We start from the raw sequence: 22199 nt of genomic DNA on the forward strand, positions 1-22199 counted from the left end.
GACAATTAATAGATTTGAATAAAACCCCAAACCCTGCTCCTGTAAACGGAACTGGCATGATTACCCCTGAAAACTCCAGGTCTGAAACACACTTCAGGAAAGCCTGAGCCTTTACTAGATTTGCTGGGATGCGTGAGAGAAAATATCTTCTCACAGGAGGTCTCTGAATCCTATTCGGTACCCCTGAGAGACAAAACTCAGATCCATTGATTTTGGACAGAATTATTCAAACATCCTTGAAAAATTTTAATCTGCCCCCTATCAGCTGAGCTGGAAGGAGGGCCGCACCTTCATGCGGACATTGGGTGCTGCCTTTGGTTTTTTAAAATGGCTTGGATTTATTCCAATTTGAGGAAGGGTTCCAATTGGAAACAGACTCATTGGGGGAAGGATTAAGTTTCTGTTCCTTATTTTGTCGAAAGGAACGAAAAACGGTTAGAAGCTCTAGATTTACCATAGGTCTTTTATCCTGAGGCAAAAAAACTCCCTTCCCAACAGTGACAGTTGAAATAATCGAGAACCAATAACTTATTACCTTGGAAAGAAAGAGATAGCATTCTGAACTTAGAAGTCATGTCAGCATTCCAAAATGCATCAAAAATGGCATCACAAATGAAATGATTAGCATGTGAAGCAAGCAAACAATGCTAGACAAATCAGAATCCAATTCTTGTTGCGCTAAATTTTCCAACCAAAAATTTAAATGCAGCTGCAACATCAGCCAAAGAAATTGCAGGCCTGAGAAGATGACCCGAATATAAATAGGCTTTCCTTAGATAAGATTCAAGTTTCCTATCTAAAGGATCTTTAAAAGAAGTACAATCTTCCATAGGGAATTAGTAGTACGTTTAGCAAGAGTAGAGATAGCCCCATCAACTTTGGGGATCTTTTCTAAAAACTCCAATGTAACTGCTGGCAAAGGATTACAATTGTTTAAACTTGAAGAAGGAATAAAAGAAGTACCAGGCCTATTCTATTCCTTAGAAAACCTTATTAGAAATAGCATCAGGAACTGGAAAAACCTCTGGAGTAACCACAAGGAGGTTTTATAAACAGAATTTAAACGTTTACTAGTTTTAATATCAAGAGGACTAGTTTCCTCAATATCCAATGTAATCAACACTTCTTTTAACAAAGAATGAATATACTCCATTTTATATAAATAAGTAGATTTGTCAGTGTCAATATCTGAGGAAGGATATTCTGAATCAGATAGATCCTCATCAGAGGAGGATAATTCAGTATGTTGTCGGTCATTTGAAATTTCACCAACTTTATGAGAAGTTTTAAAAACACCTTTTACGTTTATTAGAAGGCGGGATGGCAGACAAAGCCTTCTGAATAGAATCAGCAATAAATTCTTTTAAATTCACAGGTATATCTTGTACATTAGATGTTGAAGGAACAGCAACAGGCAATGTACTATTACTGATGGACACATTTTCTGCATGTAAAAGTTTATCATGACAACTATTACAAATCACAGCTGAAGATATAATCTCCACAAGTTTACAACAAATGCACTTAGCTTTGGTAGAACTTATCATGCAGCAGGGTTCCAACAGAGATTTCTGAGACAGGATCAGATTGAGACATCTTGCAAAATGTAAGAGAAAAAACAACATATGAAGCAAAATTATCAATTTCTTTATATGGCAGTTTCAGGAATGGGAAAAAATGCAAACAGCAAAGCCCTCTGACATAGAAAAAAGGCAAGAGGAACTAGCTGACAATCCTTTTTCCAAACCTTCTTGGAGAAAGGATAATATCCTGGGAACAAGTAGAAAACTTCCACACAGGTGGAAAGAGTCCAGCATGAAATGGGCCGAGAATAGTAGAGAGTAAAAAAATGCTTTATTGGATATGCATTAAAAGTACTGTGAATTTTAATGCATATCCAATAAAGCATTTTTTTACTCTCTACTATTCTCGGCCCATTTCATGCTGGACTCTTTCCACCTGTGTGGAAGTTTTCTACTTGTGAAATTGTTTGGCGGTTTGTCCTGGCACTTACCGCTTCCAGCAGCCTGCAAACATTCCTCTCACAGGATACACATTAAAGGATCCACACGCCTGGAGAATAATCTACAAATTACCCTGTGCTTGTGACCCACAAGCTATTTTGAAGTTGGCATCACTGAGAAAGGAGAACTCAGCCCTGTACTACAAGAAGAAGGGTGAGTGAATGTTTTGCTTTAAAAAAATCTTCTAAGTATATTGGACGTATCCATATCATATTACAGATTGTCCTTACCATATATACAATTCCTGTGGACCATATTGAATATCAATATAACAGGGTCTGGGTGTGCTATACAAGGTTTACAGTTGTCACTGAAAGATTTACTTATATACATATGAACATACCTGTATAACCACTGAAGATACATCACACCTTGATTCAAAGAAGTCCTCCACTATACTATTTAACCCCTTGGGATTTGCAAGAGACACTGATGCAAATTTAAGGACATTGTTCAGTTTTTTCTCCTTTATTTGAACTAATATCCTGGGAAATCCTGACCTTACTCCATGAGTAACCCTTGGATTCACACAATAAAGATATTTACGCCATATCTTATGGTAAATTTTCCTGGTGACAGGCTTTCGTGCCTGTATTAAGGTATCAATGACGGACTCAGAGAAGCCACGCTTTGATAACATCAAGCGTTCAATCTCCAGGCAGTCAGTCTCAGAGAAATTAGATTTGGATGATTGAAAGGACCTTTGTAGTAGAAGGTCTTGTCTTAACGGCAGAGTCCAAGGTGGAAAGGATGACATGTTCACTAGATCTGCATACCAGGTCCTGCGTAACCACGCAGGCGCTATCAAGATTACCGATGCTCTCCTCCTGCTTGATCTTGGCAATCAGACGACGGAGCAGAGGAAACGTTGGAAACACATAAGCCAGGTTGAAAGACCAGGGCGCTGCTAGAGCATCTATCAGCATCGCCTTGGATCCCTGGACCTGGATCCGTAACAAGGAAGCTTGGCGTTCTGGCGAGACGCCATGAGATCCAGTTCTGGTTTGCCCCCAACGAGAATCAATTGTGCAAACACCTCCGGATGGAGTTCCCACTTCCCCGGATGAAAAGTCTGACGACTTAGAAAATCCGCCTCCCAGTTCTCTACACCTGGGATATGGATAGCTGATAGGTGGCAAGAAGTGAATCACTGCCCAAACATTCCTCTCACAGGATACACATTAAAGGATCCACACGCTGGAGGAATAATATACAAATTACCCTGTGCTTGTGACCCACAAAGCTTTTTTTGAAGTTGGCATCACTGAGAAAAGGAGAACATCAGCCCTGTACTACAAGAAGAAGGGTGAGTGAATGTTTTGCTTTAAAAAAAATCTTCTAAGTATATTGGACTATCTCCATATCAGTATACAGATTGTCTTACCATATATACAATTCTGTGGGGACATTTGAATATCAATATAACAGGTCTGGGTGTGACTATACAAGGTTTACAGTTGTCACTGAAAGATTTACTTATATACATATGAACATACCTGTATAAACCACTGAAGATACATCACACCTTGATTCAAAGAGAAGTCCTCCACTATACTATTTAACCCCTTGGGATTTGCAAGAGACACTGATGCAAATTTAAGGACATTGTTCAGTTTTTTCTCCTTTATTTGAACTAATATCCTGGGAATCCTGACCTTACTCCATGAGTAACCCTTGGATTCACACCAATAAAGATATTTACGCCATATCTTATGGTAAATTTTCCTGGTGACAGGCTTTCGTGCCTGTATTAAGGTATCAATGACTGACTCGGAGAAGCCACGCTTTGATAACATCAAGCGTTCAATCTCCAGGCAGTCAGTCTCAGAGAAATTAGATTTGGATGATTGAAAGGACCTTGTAGTAGAAGGTCTTGTCTTAACGGCAGAGTCCAAGGTGGAAAGGATGACATGTTCACTAGATCTGCATACCAGGTCCTGCGTGACCACGCAGGCGCTATCAAGATTACCGATGCTCTTTCCTGCTTGATCTTGGCAATCAGACGACGGAGCAGAGGAAATGTTGGAAACACATAAGCCAGGTTGAAGACCAATGCGCTGCTAGAGCATCTATCAGCATCACCTTGGGATCCCTGGACCTTGGAATCCGTACAAGGAAGCTTGGCGTTCTGGCGAGACGCCATGAGATCCAGTTCTGGTATGCCCCAACGATGAATCAATTGTGCAAACACCTCCGGATGGAGTTCCCACTTCCCCGATTGAAAAGTCTGACGACTTAGAAAATTCCGGCCTCCCAGTTCTCTACACCTGGGATATGGATAGCTGATAGGTGGCAAGAGTGAATCTCTGCCCAGCGAATTATCTTTGAGGACTTCTAACATCACTAGGGAACTCCTTGTTCCCCCTTGATGGTTGATGTAAGCCACAGTCGTGATGTTGTCCGACTGAAATCTGATGAACCTCAGAGTTGCTAACTGAGGCCAAGCCTGAAGTGCATTGAATATCGCTCCTCAGTTTCCAGAAATATTTATTGAAGGAGTGACTTCCTCGAGTCCACGATCCCTGAGCCTTCAGGGAGTTCCAGACTGCACCCCAACCTAGAAGGCTGGCATCTTTCGTTACAATTGTCCAATCTGGCCTGTGAAAGGTCAACATTGGACAGAATGCTCCCGAGATAGCCACCAGAGAAGAGAATCCCTGGTCTCTTGATCCCGATTTAGTAAGAAGGGACAAATCTTTGTAATCCCCATTCCACTGACTGAGCATGCAGAGTTGCAGCGTTCTGAGATGTAGCCGTGCAAATGGCACTATGTCCATTGCCGCTACCATTTAAGTCGATTACTTCCATGCACGGAGGCCACCGAAGGGCGAGGAATGGAATAAAGAACACGGCAGGAATTTAGAAGTTTTGATAACCTGGACTCAGTCAGGTAAATTTTCATTTCTACAGAATCTATCAGAGTCCCTAGGGAAGGAAACTCTTGTGAGGGGGGATAGGAGAACTCTTTTCCTCGTCACCTCCACCCATGCGATCTCAGAAATGCCAACACTATGTCCGTATGAGACTTGGCAATTTGGAAGTTTGACGCCTGAATCAGGATGTCGTGCTAAATAAGGGGGCCACTAGCTATGCCCCGCGGCCTTAGGACCGCCAGAAGCGACCCCAGAACCTTCATAAAAATTCTTGGGGCTGTAGCTAACCCAAAGGGAAGAGCTACAAACTGGTAATGCCTGTCTAGGAAGGCAAACCTGAGAAACCGATGATGACTTTGTGTATCGGAATGGTGAAGATAAGCATCCTTTAAATCCACTGTAGGTCATGTATTGACCCTCCTGGATCATAGGTAGGATGGTACGAATAGTCTCCATTTTGAATGATGGAACGCTGAGGAATTTGTTTAAGATCTTTAGATCCAAAATTGGTCTGAAGGTTCCCTCTTTTTTGGGAACCACAAACAGATTTGAGTAAAATCCCTGTCCCCTGTTCCTCCTTTGGAAGACTGGATGGATCACTCCCATAACTAGGAGGTCTTGTACACAGTTAAGAATGCCTCTCTCTTTATCTGGTTTGCAGATAATTGTGAAAGGTGAAATCTCCCTTTTGGGGGGGAAGCCTTGAAGTCCAGAAGATATCCCTGGGATATAATTTCCAACGCCCAGGGATCCTGGACATTTCTTGCCTACGCCTGGGCGAAGAGCGAAAGTCTGCCCCCTACTAGATCCGTTACCGGATAGGGGGCCGTTCCTTCATGCTGTCTTAGAGGCAGCAGCAGGCTTTTTGGCCTGCTTACCTTTGTTCCAGGCCTGGTTAGGTCTCCAGACCGTCTTGGACTGAGCAAAAGTTCCCACTTGTTTTGCATTAGAGGAAGTTGATGCCGCACTTGCCTTGAAGTTTCGAAAGGCACGAAAATTAGACTGTTTGGGCCTTGATTTTGACCTATCCTGAGGAATGGCATGACCTTTTCCTCCAGTGATATCAGCAATAATCTCCTTCAAACCAGGCCCGAATAGGGTCTGCCCCTTGAAGGGAATGTTAAGCAGCTTAGACTTTGAAGTAACGTCAGCTGACCATGATTTAAGCCATAGCGCTCTGCGTGCCTGGATAGCAAAACCAGAATTCTTAGCCATTAGTTTAGTCAAATGAACAATGGCATCAGAAACAAAAGAATTGGCTAGCTTAAGTGCTCTAAGCTTGTCAAGTATGTCATCCAATGGAGTCGCTACCTGTAAAGGCCTCTTCCAGAGACTCAAACCAGAACGCTGCAGCAGCAGTGACAGAGCAATGCATGCAAGGGGCTGTAGGATAAAACCTCTTGTTGAATAAACATTTTCTTAAGGTAACCCTCTAACTTATTATCCCTTGGATCTAAGAAAGCACAACTGTCCTCGACAGGGATAGTAGGTAACGCTTTGCTAGAGTAGAAACTGCTTCCCTCCACCTTAGGAACTGTCTGCCATAAGTCCCTAGAGTGTGTGGCGTCCTATTGGAAACATTTTCTAAAAATAGGAGGGGAGAGAACGGCACACCTGGTCTATCCCATTCCTTAGTAATAATTTCTGTAAACCTTTTAGGATATTTGAAAAACATCAGTGCACACACCGGCACTGCATAGTATTTATCCAGTCTACACAATTTCTCGGCACTGCAATTGTAATCACAGTCATTCAGAGCAGCCTAAAACCATCCCTGAGTAACACACAGAGGTGTTCAAGCTTAAATTTAAATGTAGAAATATCAGAATCAGGTTGCATCATCTTCCCTGAGTCAGAAACATCACCCACAGAAAGAAGCTCTCCTTCTTCAGCTTCTGCATACTGGTGAGGCAGTATCAGACATAGCTCTTAAAGCGTCAGTATGCTCTGTATTTCGTCTAACTCCAGAGCTATCTCGCTTTCCTCTAAATTCAGGGTAGTCTGGCTAATACCGCTGACAGTGTATTATCCATGACTGCCCGCCATGACTTGTAAAGTAAACGCTATGGGCGCACTGTGATGTACTTGGCGCCATTTGAGCTTGAGGTCCCTTGAGCGGAGTCAAAGGATCTGACACGTGGGAGAGTTCAGTCGGGCATAACTTCCCCCCTCATCAGATTCCACTGGTGATAATTTTTTAAAGACAGAATATGATCTTTAATTGCTTAAAGTGAAAACAGTACATTTTGGTACACATTCTAAGAGGGGGGTTCCCCATGGCTTTTAAACTAATGAACAAGGAGTTTCCTCTATGTCAGACATGTTTGTACAAACTAGCAATGAGACTAGCAAGCTTGGAAAAACACTTTAAATCAAGTTAACAAGGCAAATATAAAGAAACGGTACTGTGCCTTTAAGAGAAACAAATTTTGTCAGAATTGAAAAACAGTGAAAAAAGGCAGTAAATCAAACGAAATTTTTACAGTGAGTTATAAAGAAGCTAACAGAGCATTGCACCCACTTGCAAATGACCCCTAGTTTCAAAAAACAGATAAAAAAAACGATATAAATGTTTTTTAAACAGTCCACACCAACTGCCACAGCCTTGCTGTGGGCCTACCTTCCCCAACAAATGATTTTGGAAAGCCTAAGAGCCCTTTAGAGATGTCCTATAGCATTCAGGGGACTCCTGGAGGAAGCTGGATGTACTCAGTCTGTAAAAGTTACTACGCGCAAAAGAAGCGCTAAATTTAGGCCCCTCACCACTCATAGTAACACAGTTGGAAAGCCTCAGGAAAGTTTCTAGGCAAATTTAGAGCAGACCATTGGTGGAAAAAACTAGGCCCCAATAAAGGTTTTATCACCAAAGTATATATAAAAAACGTATTAAACATGCCAGCAAACGTTTTATATTGTAATATAAAAGAGTATTACCTCAGAAAAGTAAGCATGGATACCAGTCGCTATTTAAATCACTTGTATTCAGGCTTCCTTACATAAATTTGGTATCAGCAGCATTTCCTAGCATTCACATCTTCTAGAAAAATCTAACTGCACATACCTCATAGCAGGATAACTGAACGCCATTCCCCCGCTGAAGTTATCTCTCTCTTCAGTCATGTGTGAGAACAGCAATGGATTTTAGTTACAACCTGCTAAGATCATAGAAATCACAGGCAGATTCTTCTATTTTTCTGCCTGGAACAAAATAGTACAACTCCGGTACCATTTAAAAATAATAAACTTTTGAAAATAACAGCTACATTTCACCACTTCTCTCTTACTACCTCCATGCTTGTTGAGAGTTGCAAGAGAATGACTGGATATGGCAGTTAGGGGAGGAGCTATATAGACAGCTCTGCTGTGGGTGTCCTCTTGCAACTTTCCTGTTGGGAATGAGAATATCCCACAAGTAATGGATGATCCGTGGACTGATACACCTTACAATAGAAATTACTATTGTGAATAAGAGTAATTAATGTGATTTAAGAACGAGTGACGAAAAGATAAATAAAAATTGTAACATTTAATATGTATCAGCAATATGCAAACAATTTATGAAATGATTTAATAACTAAAAAATACACATATATACTCTATTTGTGTTACTTGCGTCTAGATGCAAAATAAAATTCACTGTATACAGACTATTATAGGGCAGTCCTGGAACCGGGAAAAAAAGCAAAGTTACAGACCCGGTGATGTGTCCGTTAGAAGTGGCTGTGAGAGAGATCCGTGGTGTGTGACGTCACGTCACGTGACCTATTAGGATGGTCCAATGATTGCCAAGAGGACTAAATTATGTATTTGTTTGAATAGCTGTCAGCAAAAAAACTTTGTATCACTCTACTGATTCGACATAGTTCCAAAGAGTGTTAGTGTGTCAAGCTGTATCTGACAACGGATCCTTATGTTAGTCTATTTCCTTAGATATTTACGATGGTAAATGGAACAGCTGACATAGGCAATGTTAAGTCCGTAGATGCAGGCAATGTTAAGTCCGTAGATGCAGGCAATGTTACGTCCGTAGATGCAGGAGCCTTCAGATTGTTTCAAATCTTTTGTTCAGGTGGTTTGTGCAGATGGATTTAGCAACAAACAATAAACTTGATAGTTAAAATTCAATACAGAGTGCAAACACACAGGAATTATTCATATGTCTAACTCAAAGTAATGTTAGGAGATAGAGATGAACCTGTTATATGTGCCAATATGAACCAGTTAGGGAATGTTATTCGCTAATAGTAGCATTTAGAGAATGCACACAGGAATTATTCATATGTCTAACTCTAATTATATTGTAGAGATAGAGATGAACCTGTATAAGTGCAAAAGTGACAGTGAGTGGTGCCCACCTATAGTAAGCAAGTTCTACACGTTTCGGCAGACTAAACTGCCTTTATCAAGATGCTTACTATGTATAAACAGTGGCATTATATAGGGAGACCAGTGATGTATAATCAGCATCAGCTGTAACAGAATTAAGAAGGTGTGTTTAAATGTTAACTGTTTAAGGGGTGATTCACATATTTACAGAGGCTGATTGACTCTATGTAAGCCAATAGGTGGACCGGAAAAAAGTTTTTTAATTTCCAATTCCTAAATATATATATAATAATCATTTATGTGTAAAGGATACTTATTTCCCATAGAAATGTTATATATATATATATATATATATATAAACAATAAACATTATCAATATTATGCAGCGCTATATATAGTACAACAATAGAAATTATACATATGTTTGCATAAAGCGGACACGTTCACTAGACTTATCAGTCTTAAAGAGGTAGTGTGCAGTAATATTTATAAAAAATATATTTCTCACAAATAACGTGATGTATGTGTTAATTGTTAGGAGACTATTCAGTATAACTAGACTTATCCACTAAATAGACATAGTGTTATTCAGATATAACCTATATATTAATATTAATTTTTACCATAGTGTGAATAAAAATAGTATAGTATGTCTATATAATACTACATAGGAACAGAAGCATGTTACATATATATGAATATGAATATATTATATATAAATATATATATATATATATATATATATATATATATATATACACATGTACTCTTTATATGTGAACAGGGGGTGGGCTGGAATACTGAAAGATGTTTTTTTTATAGAAGTGAATTAAGGTCAAAAGAGCTATTGAGTCCAAATGGATATACTGTTCTAAAATTAAAAATTAATTGAGCCTCTTTTTTTAGAAGTATTTTTTTCAATTATTACCCACCCTAGTGTTGTGTTTAACCTTTTGAATTCCCCAAAATTGGAAACAACTAAGATCTCCATGATGAATTTCTGCAAAGTGTTGATACAGTATTGTCTTAGTAGTTTTATGTTTCAATGTTCCAATATGTTCTCTCATTCTATCTCTTAATAAACGACTTGTTTGTCCAATATAGAATTAAAATTGACAAGAACATTTAATGCAATATATCACGTTTGAATCATTAACATTGATTGATATCTCTAATTGTAAATGTTAATTGTGTATTTTGTGGACACTATTTTCTTTATTTTATTACTTGATTTGCATGATTTGCATTTGTGACATGGAAAAAAGCCAGATATTTTTTCTCTTTTGAGATCTATATCTGCAAGGTTATTAGTAGGTAGAACGTGCCAAATAGCTTTTTAGGTTTTTTGCATTTTTTTGAAAATGAGATCTGGGTGTTTTTTCACTTTATTTCCTAATATGGGATCTTTTTCAATGTAGTGCCAATGTTTATTTAGGATAGTTCTAATTTCATTATGATGTAAATTATATTCAGTAATAAAGGGGACAAATATGTAGTTAGTAGAAAATTGTGTATTGTTCTCAAAGGAATCTTTAGTTTTCATTTTATTTGATTTTTTTTTTTTAGTAGACTGGATCTATTTCTCTGAGTTTGTAAAGTTTGTAAAACTGAATTGTGAGTGTGGCGAGGGGTGCATTTATAGGCATTTTGAGGTTTGGGAAACTTTGCCCCTCCTGGTAGGATTGTATATCCCATATGTCACTAGCTCATGGACTCTTGTCAATTACATGAAAGAAAGAGCTTGTGTAGTTATAGTTATGGCTTGAAAAGTTGCATTTTGTAATGTGGGTTTGTAAGTGGATATGTTTATTCCTAGGAATTGAGCAAGTGGAAGTTCTGATTTGGAAATATTGATTCTAAAATTGGAAAAGAGACCGTAGGTTTGGAGAGTTTGGAAAAGGGGGGGAATCGAGGAGACAGGCTGTGTGAGTGTTAAGAAAATGTCGTCCGCATATAGGGACGTTTTGTATTCATATTGGTTAAATTTGAAACCCTGGATAGCAGTGTTATTTTGGATATGGGAGGCCAGGACCTCCATGGCAAGAATAATATGGGAGAGAGGGGACAGCCTTGCCGTGTACCATTGGAGATCTGAAATGGGTGGGATAGTGTGTCGTTTAATTTAACTTTAGCTAATAGTCGGTTATATAGAGAATTTTTCCCCCCGATAAAGGCCTGGTCAAATCCTAATTTCGAAAGTGTTGTTTGCAGGAACTGCCAGGTTAGCCTGTCAAAGGCTTTCTCTGCGTCCATAGAGATGAACGCAGAGGGTATATTGTGATTATGGGCATATATAGTGTTATCCTTTGTTTCCCTGTGAGGGGGTAAAACCTGCTTGATTTAAATGAATTAAAGACAACAATATAGTGTTGATGCGGGTTGCAAGTATTTTTGCGTACAATTTGATAGCCGTGTTGAGAAGAGATAATGGGCGGAAATTCGCCGGTATGGTGGGAGGTTTACTTGGTTTGGGCAGGACGACTATATGTGCTTCTAACATGGATTGGGGGAAGGGATTAGTATGGGACACGTCGTTAAAAAGGCGTGTGAGGTGTGGTACAAGTACTGATGAGAATGCGTGGTAGTATTTGTTGATAGTCCGTCGGGGCCAGGGCTTTTACCATTATTTAATGACTTAATTGCTGCAAGCATTTCATGATGAGAGATAGGCTTGTTGAGATCCTTAAGTTGATCGGATAAAATTGTGGGTAACTGTGCGTTAGAGACATAGTCAGACATGGACAGTGGTGTTAGTGGTGTTGACACGTCCGTATGGAGATTATAAAGAGCGGAGTAGTAATCTTAGAAAGTTTGTAGGATGTACTTAGTGGTTTTAAGAGTAGTTGGGTTGATGGATTTCATATATGTGCGATTTTAATTTTTTCTTTTTCAGTGCTCTGGCCAAAAGTTTGCCTGCTCGGTTACTTTCGTAATAGAACATACTCTTTGTTTTTGTGCGTAACATTTGGTATTCAATTTGTAAAAAAAACAACTATCAAGTGAGAGTCTCGCCTGCTGTAAGTCATTTATAATAAGGGGATCAGTGGGGGATAGCTTATAGGCAAGGTCTAATCTGGCAAAGGAGGATTGTCTATGTGTTTTTGAAAGCTGGGCTTTAAGTTTTATCATCTCTCCTCTGAGTACACATTTGTGTGCCTTCCATACAGTGTATTTACTGTCTACAGAGTGCATGTTAAGAGTGAAATATTCTTCAATAATTTTGCTAAGTTGTGTAACTGTATCTGCATTGTTTAGAAGGGTTTTATCCAGTCTCCATTGGTATGTTGTTAAAGGAGTATTATACCAAGATAGTTGGAGTTTTACAGCAGAGTGGTCCGACCATGATGTGGGGATATGTCACACCTGTAAACTAGATCCAGTACTGCTTGATTTGAGACAATATAATCCAGGCGGCTGTGGGATTTATTGGGGTGGGAGAAAAAAAAAAAAAGAATAATCACATGTTTCATGGTGAATAAGATGCCAAGTGTCATACAGGTTAAGGTTTCTCATTCCTTTCCACAGAGTATTTGTAATTTTTTTTTGAGATTTTAATGTTTGGATTTGAACTATACTTAGAGGGTTGTAAGGGGATATTAAAATCTCCTGCAATAAAAGTGGGTCCTTTAGTGATGTCTGTAATTTTGTTAAGGACATTTTTTAAAAAATACAGTTTTGTTGGTGTTTGGGGCATAGATGTTAATTAGTGTGATAGGTCTGCCATAGAGTAAGCCTACTAGGCCCAGATATCTGCATTTAGAGTCTTTAGCGGATTGTTTAAGTGCGAAAGGGATCGATTTATTAATAAGAATGCTAACTCTGCCCCTCTTAGAACTGTTGGAGCTATGGTAATGAGTGGTGAAAGTCTTGCCAAAATATTTGGGCTCTTTATTACGTTTAAAGTGTGTCTCCTGGACAAACAATATATCCACTTGTCTTTTAGATAGATCTAGCAGGGCTTTTGATCTTTTGTGGGGTGAATTCAAAAGTCTAGCATTATAGTAATGCAGTGTGTGTATAAATGTAGGTGGGTTCCTGCAAATGAGAACAATACGTTTAGCAACAACAAAATATTAACAACCATATGCAATATTAAATTATCAACAAGATGAACAAAAGGAGAAAAAACTATCTTCCTATTACAGGGCATAAATGAGAGTGGGTAGGGGGTATTACCACTATAAGCCCTATGATATGTGGATCTAGCAGTTTTGGTAGAGCAGAATACCCTGGCCAAAGGGAATATAGAACAAGTGGGGGGGAAGGGTATGGAGGAGAAGGAGGTTTGGAACAGGGAAGGGAGGGAAGGGTGGAAGGGAGATTGAGAGAGCGGGAGCAATTGTACGGGGGTAGGAACACAGAGACCTGTAAGATAGCAAGGAATTACAAATACATATTATATTTACTTGCCCCATCTTACGGGGAACTTCAGTCACATGCCCATACAATGTTCAAAGTCTTTATACATTCGAGGTGGAAAAGCTGTTAGGTAGAGCAGGTCGAAGAAGTGGGACTGGAAGTATTTTGACCTTGTGACAAGGCTGTAGCTGGTTTGGTCTTTTGTGAGACGGTATGCCATGAGTTAGCTGGTGGGGTTTGTCTCTTGGGTGAAGAAGACAAGGTATGGTTTAGGGAGGAGGACCCAGAAGGGGGGTCTAGGTCCAGTGTGGAATATCCTCTGGAGTCCTGCACATGTGACGAGAGTCATTTCTGATGGTCCAGATGTGCGTCGGGAATCCCCAGAGATATTGAATCTTTTTATTTCGTAGCAAGGTGGTGATTGGAGTAAATTATTTCCTTTGTTGCAGAGTGCGCGTGGAACGGTCCTGAAAGAATTGCAGAACATTCCCTCTAAATCTCACAGGTTGATTTTTCCTGTTATAACTCTCTTCAGGTTGAATTAGAGGAGAAGCTGAGTGAGCTAATACCTCTGGTGCTATATGTGCACAATGTGTGAAATGTAGGCACAGATAGCTTACCCCTTCCGGTCCAGTGTAGGCCCAAGCTGGGGACTAAATTTGTAGCTGGTGTCTGAATCACAGTGCACTTCCTCCGGTTCGCAACCGGATCGTTTTTAGAGTCTCTGGGCTTCCGGATTGCAGGTTGAGGCTCCTGGCTGTGTAGTCTGGTAGCTGGAATGCTCTTATTTCATGCTGGCTGTGGTAATGGCTGCCATTATGGCCTGGAGGGTCCGGGTAGGCCGAAGTAGGCCGGATTGAAAAAAAGTGTCCAGTTTTCACTCAATCTTTGCTTGCAAAGTTGCTGGAAGAGAGAGGAGCTGGACTGGGGTGTTTTAGGGTCGTTTGGAAGAAGGATGGCCAGGATAAACGGCTGGATATGGGCATTAGTGGCGGAGCTCTGGTGTTATGCTGCACTTATGTCAGCAGCCGGCTCCGCCCCCTTAGATATCCTAAATCCAAATATATCCACTCTTAAAAAGATAAGATTGATCAATTTTAATGTCTGAAGTAGGATCTTCTGAACCAGAGAGATCCTCTTCAGAGGAGGATATTTCAGTATGTTGTCGGTCACTACAAATTTCATCAGACTTATGAGACGTTTTAAAAGACCTTTTACGTTTATTAGAAGGTGGAATAGCAGACATAGCCTTTTGTATTGCATCAGCAATATAATTTTTCATATCAACAGGGATATCATGTACATTAGATGTTGAGGGAATAACAGGTGCTGTACTAGTACTAATAGAAACATTATCATCATGCAAAAGCTTATCATGACAACTGTTACATAATATAGCCGGGAAATATAATCTCAGCTTGCTTACAACAGATATATTTAGCTTTGGAAGAACTGTGCTCAGGCAGCATGGCTCCTACAGTAGCTTTTGAGGCAGGGTCAGACTGAGACATCTTTGCAAAAATGTAAAAGAAAAAATAACATTTAACGAAATATCCAATTTCCTCATATAGCAGTTTCAGGAATGGGAAAAAATGCATATGCTAAATAGGTAGAAAAGCAAACAGCATAGCTCAAATAGAAAAAAGAAGAAAATATCGGAGCACCGAGTCCAGCAAGAATAAAAGGCAATTTTATTGTGAGGCATACAAAATAGCAGGGCCCAGTGACCCCCGGGGTTAAAACTGGGTGTTCTTAGGAAAATAAATTACTGGCTGACATGTTTCGGCACACACGCCATACTCCAAGCCATGTGTAAAAAGTTTTACAATACAAGAAGTTAAAAAACCTTCCCTACCTTCCGATTGGCCTGCAGGTACACACCTAACTTTTAAGTGCCAATCAGATCTCCAGCAGTGTCTGAGGTTCCTATTAGACCGGTGAAACACACCTACAATTCTCTGGACCAATCAGACACTGCTATAGACTTGAACCCAAATACATTGCGCCTTTGCACTGCGGAGTCATAAATAGAACAACACAAGCTGCATTTTAAAGACACATTTGCACATAATATCATAGCGCTATTGCACAATGAATTCACAACCAGTGTGAACTAAGTAGCAAAGAAATTGATATTATGCAAGTAATTTTAATTCAAACGGTCACTTTGCACAAAACTGGCTAATGTGTGTAAATAATCATTACCAATTTATCTACCTCTAAATAAATCCACTCCAATCCTAGTTATAGCATCTAAAGGAATTTACCCTTTCTTTTTGTTCATTACAAAATACCCCAATGCTTAGAATGACTAGAAAGGCTTGTCATTTTCAATGTTTAGTAATTATCATATAAGTTAAGAAGCAAGATAAATACCTTATACCTGATATTAATTACCTGTATACTAAGGGCATATAACTGATCCAGGAATGTATAACCCTAACCCTATAGCTATTCTAGCTTTGTTAAGGGGTAATGTAATAGGGCATTGATCGGCCCAGACAGGGATAGAGAAATTGGAAAAATTAGACTATTAATGGATTATAAAGAGTTACTGGGAGAGATATATATTGTAATGAAGAAAAGGAAATTTATGCTTACCTGATAAATTGATTTCTTCTACGATACGACGAGTCCACGGATTTCATCCTTACTTGTGGGATATTATCCTCCTGCTAACAGGAAGTGGCAAAGAGCACCACAGCAGAGCTGTATATATAGCTCCTCCCTTCCCCTCCACCTCCAGTCATTCGACCGAAGGTTATAGGAAGAGAAAGGAAAAGCTAAAAGGTGCAGAGGTGACTGAAGTTAAAAATAATAAAAAACATAATCTGTCTAAAATTGACAGGGAGGGCCGTGGACTCGTCGTATTGTAGAAGAAATCAATTTATCAGGTAAGCATAAATTTCCTTTTCTTCTACAAGATACGACGGGTCCACGGATTTCATCCTTACTTGTGGGATACAATACCAAAGCAACAGGACACTGATGAAAGGGAGGGACAAGACAGAGACCTAAACGGAAGGCACCACTGCTTGAAGAACTTTTCTCCCAAAAACAGCCTCAGAAGAAGCAAAAGTATCAAATTTGGAAAATTTGGAAAAAGTATGAAGGGACGACCAAGTCGCAGCCTTACAAATCTGTTCAACAGATGCATCGTTGGAAGCCACAGCCCTAGTGGAATGAGCCGTAATTCTTTCAGGAGGCTGCTGTCCAGCAGTCTCATATGCCTGGCGGATGATACTTCTCAGCCAAAAAGAAAGAGAGGTAGCCATAGCTTTCTGACCCCTACACTTTCCAGAATAAACTATGAACAATGAAGATGATTGACGGAAATCCTTAGTTGCCTGTAAGTAAAACTTTAAGGCACGGACCACGTCCAAATGATGTAACAGACGCTACTTCTTGGAAGAAGGATTAGGACACAATGAAGGAACAATAATTTCCTGATTAATATTTTTATTCGAAGCAGCCTTAGGAAGAAATCCAGGTTTGGTACGTAAAACCACCTTATCAGAATGAAAAATGAGATAAGGCGAATCACACTGTAACGCTGAAAGCTCAGAAACTCGTGAAGAAATATCAACCAAAAACAGACATTTTCCAAGATAATCTTTTAATATCTATGGAATGTAAAGGTTCAAACGGAACCCCTTGAAGAACTAAATTCAAACTCCAAGGAGGAGTAATTGGTCTAAATACAAGCTTAATTCTAGACAGAGCCTGACAAAAAGACTGAACATCTGGTAAACCTGCTAAACGTTTGTGAAGCAAACTCGACAAAGCAGAAATTTGTCCCTTTAAGGAACTAGCTGACAAACCTTTCTCCAATCCTTCTTGGAGAAAAGACAGAATCCTGGGAATCCTAACCTTACTCCATGAGTAACCCTTGGATTCACACCAATAAAAATATTTACGCCATATCTTATGATAGATTTTTTTAGTAACAGGCTTTCGAGCCTGAATCAAAGTATCTATGACCGAATCAGAGAATCCTCGCTTAGATAAAATCAAGCGTTCAATCTCCAAGCAGTCAGCTGCAGAGAACTTAGATTTGGATGTTGGAAAGGACTTTGAATGAGCAGGTCCTGTCTCAAAGGAAGTTTCCACGGTGGCAGCGACGACATGTCCACTAGATACGCATACCACGCAGGCGCCGTGCAGGCACTATCAGGATTACTGAAGCTCTCTCCTGTTTGATCCGAGCAATCACGCGTGGAAGGAGAGGAAACAGTGGAAACACATAAGCTAGGCTGAACGACCAAGGAACTGCCAAGGCATCTATCAGTTCGGCCTGAGGATCCCTCAACCTGGATCCGTATCTTGGAAGCTTGGCATTCTGTCGAGATGCCATCAAATCCAATTCCGGTCTGCCCCATCGGAGAATCAGAGAGGTAAACACCTCCGGGTGGAGCTCCCACTCCCCCGGATGAAAAGTCTGACGACTTAGAAAATCCGCTTCCCAGTTCTCTACTCCTGGGATGTAGATTGCCGATAGATAGCAAGAGTGGGCCTCTGCCCATCAGATTATCTTTGATACTTCTATCATCGCTAAGGAAATCCAGGTTTGGTACGTAAAACCACCTTATCAGAATGAAAAATGAGATAAAGCGAATCACACTGTAATGCTGAAAGCTCAGAAACTCGTCGAGCAGAAGAAATAGCAACCAAAAACAGAACTTTCCAAGATAATAATTTTATATCTATCGAATGTAAAGGTTCAAACGGAACCCCGTGAAGAACTCGAAGAACTAAATTCAAACTCCTTCTGGTTAGAGCCTGACAAAAAGACTTAACATCTGGCACATCTGCCAAACGTTTGTGAAACAAAATTGACAACGCAGAAATTTGTCCCTTTAAGGAACTAGCTAACTAGGAACTAGATAAGCCTTTCTCCAATCCTTCTAGGAGAAAAGACAGAATCCTAGGAATCCTAACTTTACTCCATGAGTAGCCCTTGGATTCACACCAATAAAGATATTCACGCCATAATCTTATGATAGATTTTTCTGGTGACAGGCTTTCTAGCCTGTATCAAAGTACTGATAACAGAATCAGAGAATCCTCGCTTCGATAAAATCAAGCGTTCAATCAGAGAATCCTCGCTTCGATAAAATCAAGCGTTCAATCTCCACGCAGTCAGCTGCAGAGAAATTAGATTTGGATGTTTTAAAGGACCTTGAATGAGAAGGTCCTGTCTCAAAGGAAGTTTCCACGGTGGTAGTGAAGACATGTCCACTAGATCCGCATACCAAGTCCTGCGTGGCCACGCAGGCGCTATCAGGATCACCGAACCTCTCTCCTGTTTGATTCGAACAATCACGCGTGGAAGGAGAGGAAACTGTGAAAACACATAAGCTAGGCTGAATGACCAAGGCACTGCCAAGGATTCTATCAGTTCGGCCTGGGGATCCCTCGACCTGGATCCGTATCTTGGAAGCTTGGCATTCTGTCGAGATGCCATCAGATCCAATTCCGGTTTGCCCCATCAGAGAATCAATGAGGCAAATGCCTCCGGGTGGAGTTCCCACTCCCCCGGGGGAAAAGTCTGTCTGCTTAGAAAATCAGCCTCCCAGTTCTCTACTTCTGGGATGTGGATTGCTGACAGATGACAAAAGTGGGCCTCCGCCCAACGGATTATCTTGGATACCTCTCTCATCACTAAGGAAATCCTTGTTCCCTCTGATGATTGATATAGGCCACAGTCGTGATGTTGTCTGACTGGAATCTGATGAATTTGGCCGAAGCCAACTGAGGCCACGCCTGAAGCGCATTGAATATTGCTCTCAGTTCCAGAATATTGATTGGAAGTAGAGACTCCAGACACCATGAGCCTTCAGGGAATTCCAGACTGCCCTCCAGCCCAGAAGGCTGGCGTCCGTTGTCACTATCACCCACGAGGGTCTGCGGAAGCAAGTCCCCTGGGACAGATGATCCAGCGACAACCACCAAAGAAGAGAATCTCTGGTTTCTTGATTTAGATTTATCTGAGGAGATAAATCCGCATAATCCCCATTCCACTGTCCGAGCATGCACAGCTGCAGCAGTCTGAGATGAAAGCGAGCAAACGTAATGATGTCCATTGCCGCTACCATTAATCCGATTACCCCCATACACTGAGCCACTGATGGCCGAGGAATGGACTGAAGTGCTCGGCCAGTATTTAGAATCTTTGACTTTCTGACCTCCATCAGAAATATCTTCATGGCTACCGAGTCTATCAGAGTTCCCAAGAAAGGAACCCTTGTCTGAGGGACAAGTGAAATTTTCTCTATGTTCACCTTCCAGCCATGAGTTCTCAGAAAAGACAGCACTGTATTCATGTGAGATTTTGTCAGATGATATGTGGACACCTGGATCAGAATATCGTCCAGATAAGGCGCCACCGCTATTTCTCGCGGTCTGAGAACCGCCAAGAGACCCTAGAACCTTTGTGAAGATTCTGGGTGCTGTGGCCAACCCGAAGGGAAGAGCCACAAACTAATAATGTTTGTCCAAGAAGGTAAACCTTAGAAACTGATGATGATCCTTGTGGATAGGAATATGAAGGTAAGCATCCTTCAAGTCCACGGTAGTCATATATCGACCCTCCTGGATCATTGGTAAAATTGTTCGTATCGTCTCCATCTTGAATGATGGAACTCTTAGAAATTTGTTTAGGCACTTGAGGTCTAAGATGGGTCTGAACGTTCCCTCTTTTTTGGGAACCACAAATAGGTTTGAGTAAAACCCCTGTCCCTGTTCCAATCTTGGAACTGGACAAATTACTCCCATGGTAAAAAGGTCTTTTACACAGTGTAAGAACGCCTCTCTTTTTATCTGGTTTGCAGATAATTTTGAAAGATGAAATCTCCCTATTGGGAGAAAGTCCTTGAATTCCAATTGATAACCCTGGGTCACTATTTCTAGTGCCCAGGGGTCCTAAACATCTCTTGCCCAAGCCTGGGCAAAGAAAGAGAGTCTGCCCCCTACTAGATCCGGTCTCGGATCGGGGGCCGCCCCTTCATGCTGTCTTAGAAGCAGCAGCGGGCTTTTTGGATTGTTTACCTTTATTCCAGTTCTGGTTTGGTCTCCAGACTGACTTAGATTGGGTAAAATTCCCTTCCTGATTTGTGGAAGAAGAGGAAGCGGGGGGTCCTCCTTTAAAGTTCCAAAAGGAACGAAAATGATTTTGTTTACCCCTCATCTTAATAGACTTATCCTGAGGTAAGGCATGGCCTTTACCTCCTGTAATGTCAGAAATGATTTCCTTCAATTCAGGCCCAAAAAGGGTCTTACCTTTAAAAGGAATAGCTAAAAGCTTAGTTTTTGATGAGACATCAGCAGACCAAGATTTGAGCCACAATGCTCTACATGCTAGAATAGCAAATCCTGCATTCTTTGCCGCTAATTTAGCAATTTGAAAAGCGGCATCAGTAATAAAAGAATTAGCTAGCTTGAGAGCCTTAATTCTATCTAAGATGTCATCTAATGGGGTCTCAACCTTAAGAGACTCTTCTAGAGCCTCAAACCAAAAAGCTGCTGCAGTAGTTACTGGAACAATGCAAGCTGTAGGTTGTAAAAGAAACCCTTGATAAACAAATAATTTCATTAGTAGACCTTCTAACTTCTTATCCATAGGGTCTTTGAAAGCACAACTGTCCTCAATGGGTATATTTGTACGCTTAGCTAGGGTAGATATAGCTCCCTCCACCTTAGGGACCGTTTGCCATGAGTCCCGAATGGTGTCCGATATGGGAAACATTTTCTTAAAATTAGGAGGGGGAGAAAACGGTATACCTGGTCTATCCCATTCCTTTCTTATAATTTCTGAAATTCTCTTAGGAGCCGGAAAAACATCAGTGTAAGTAGGTACTTCTAGATATTTATCCATTTTACACAATTTCTCTGGTGGAATTACAATAGGGTCACAATCATCCCTAAGCAACAGGCGGAGGTGATCAAGCTTAAATTTAAAGGACATAGCGTCCGAATCTGTCTGAGGTAAAACATTCCCTGAATCTGAAATTTCACCCTCGGACAGTAATTCCCTGACCCCCAACTCAGAACACTGTGAGAGTACATCGGAAATAGCTAATAAAGCATCAGAGGATTCAGTATTTACATTAATACCTGACCTACTGCGTTTACCCTGCAACACTGGTAATTTAGATAATACCTCTGTAAGGGTAGTTGACATAACTGCAGCCATCTCCTGCAGAGTAAAAGAATTAGACGCACTAGAAGTGCTTGGCGTCGCTTGTGTGGACGTTAAAGGTTGTGACACTTGGGGAGAATTGGATGGCATATCCTGATTCTCTTCAGACTGAGAATCATCCTTAGGCACACTTTCCTGACCTAATATATGGTCTTTACAATGTAAGGCTCTTTCAGTACAAAAGTTACACAATGTTGGAGGGGGTTGCACAATAGCTTCTAAACACATAGAACAATGAGATTCAGATTCCTCAATGTCAGACATGTTGAACAGACTAGTAATAACCACAAAAGTCGTTTAAACACTTATTTATTGCTTAAAATAAACCTTTGAAAAAACGTGTACTGCGCCTTTAAGAAAGAAAAAGTGAATTTTGTTCCCAAAATGCTTAAATAAGGTTAAATTAACTCCAAATTTAAC

Source organism: Bombina bombina, chromosome 6 (genome assembly GCF_027579735.1).
Source record: "Bombina bombina isolate aBomBom1 chromosome 6, aBomBom1.pri, whole genome shotgun sequence".
NCBI classification, from domain to species: Eukaryota; Metazoa; Chordata; class Amphibia; order Anura; family Bombinatoridae; genus Bombina; species Bombina bombina.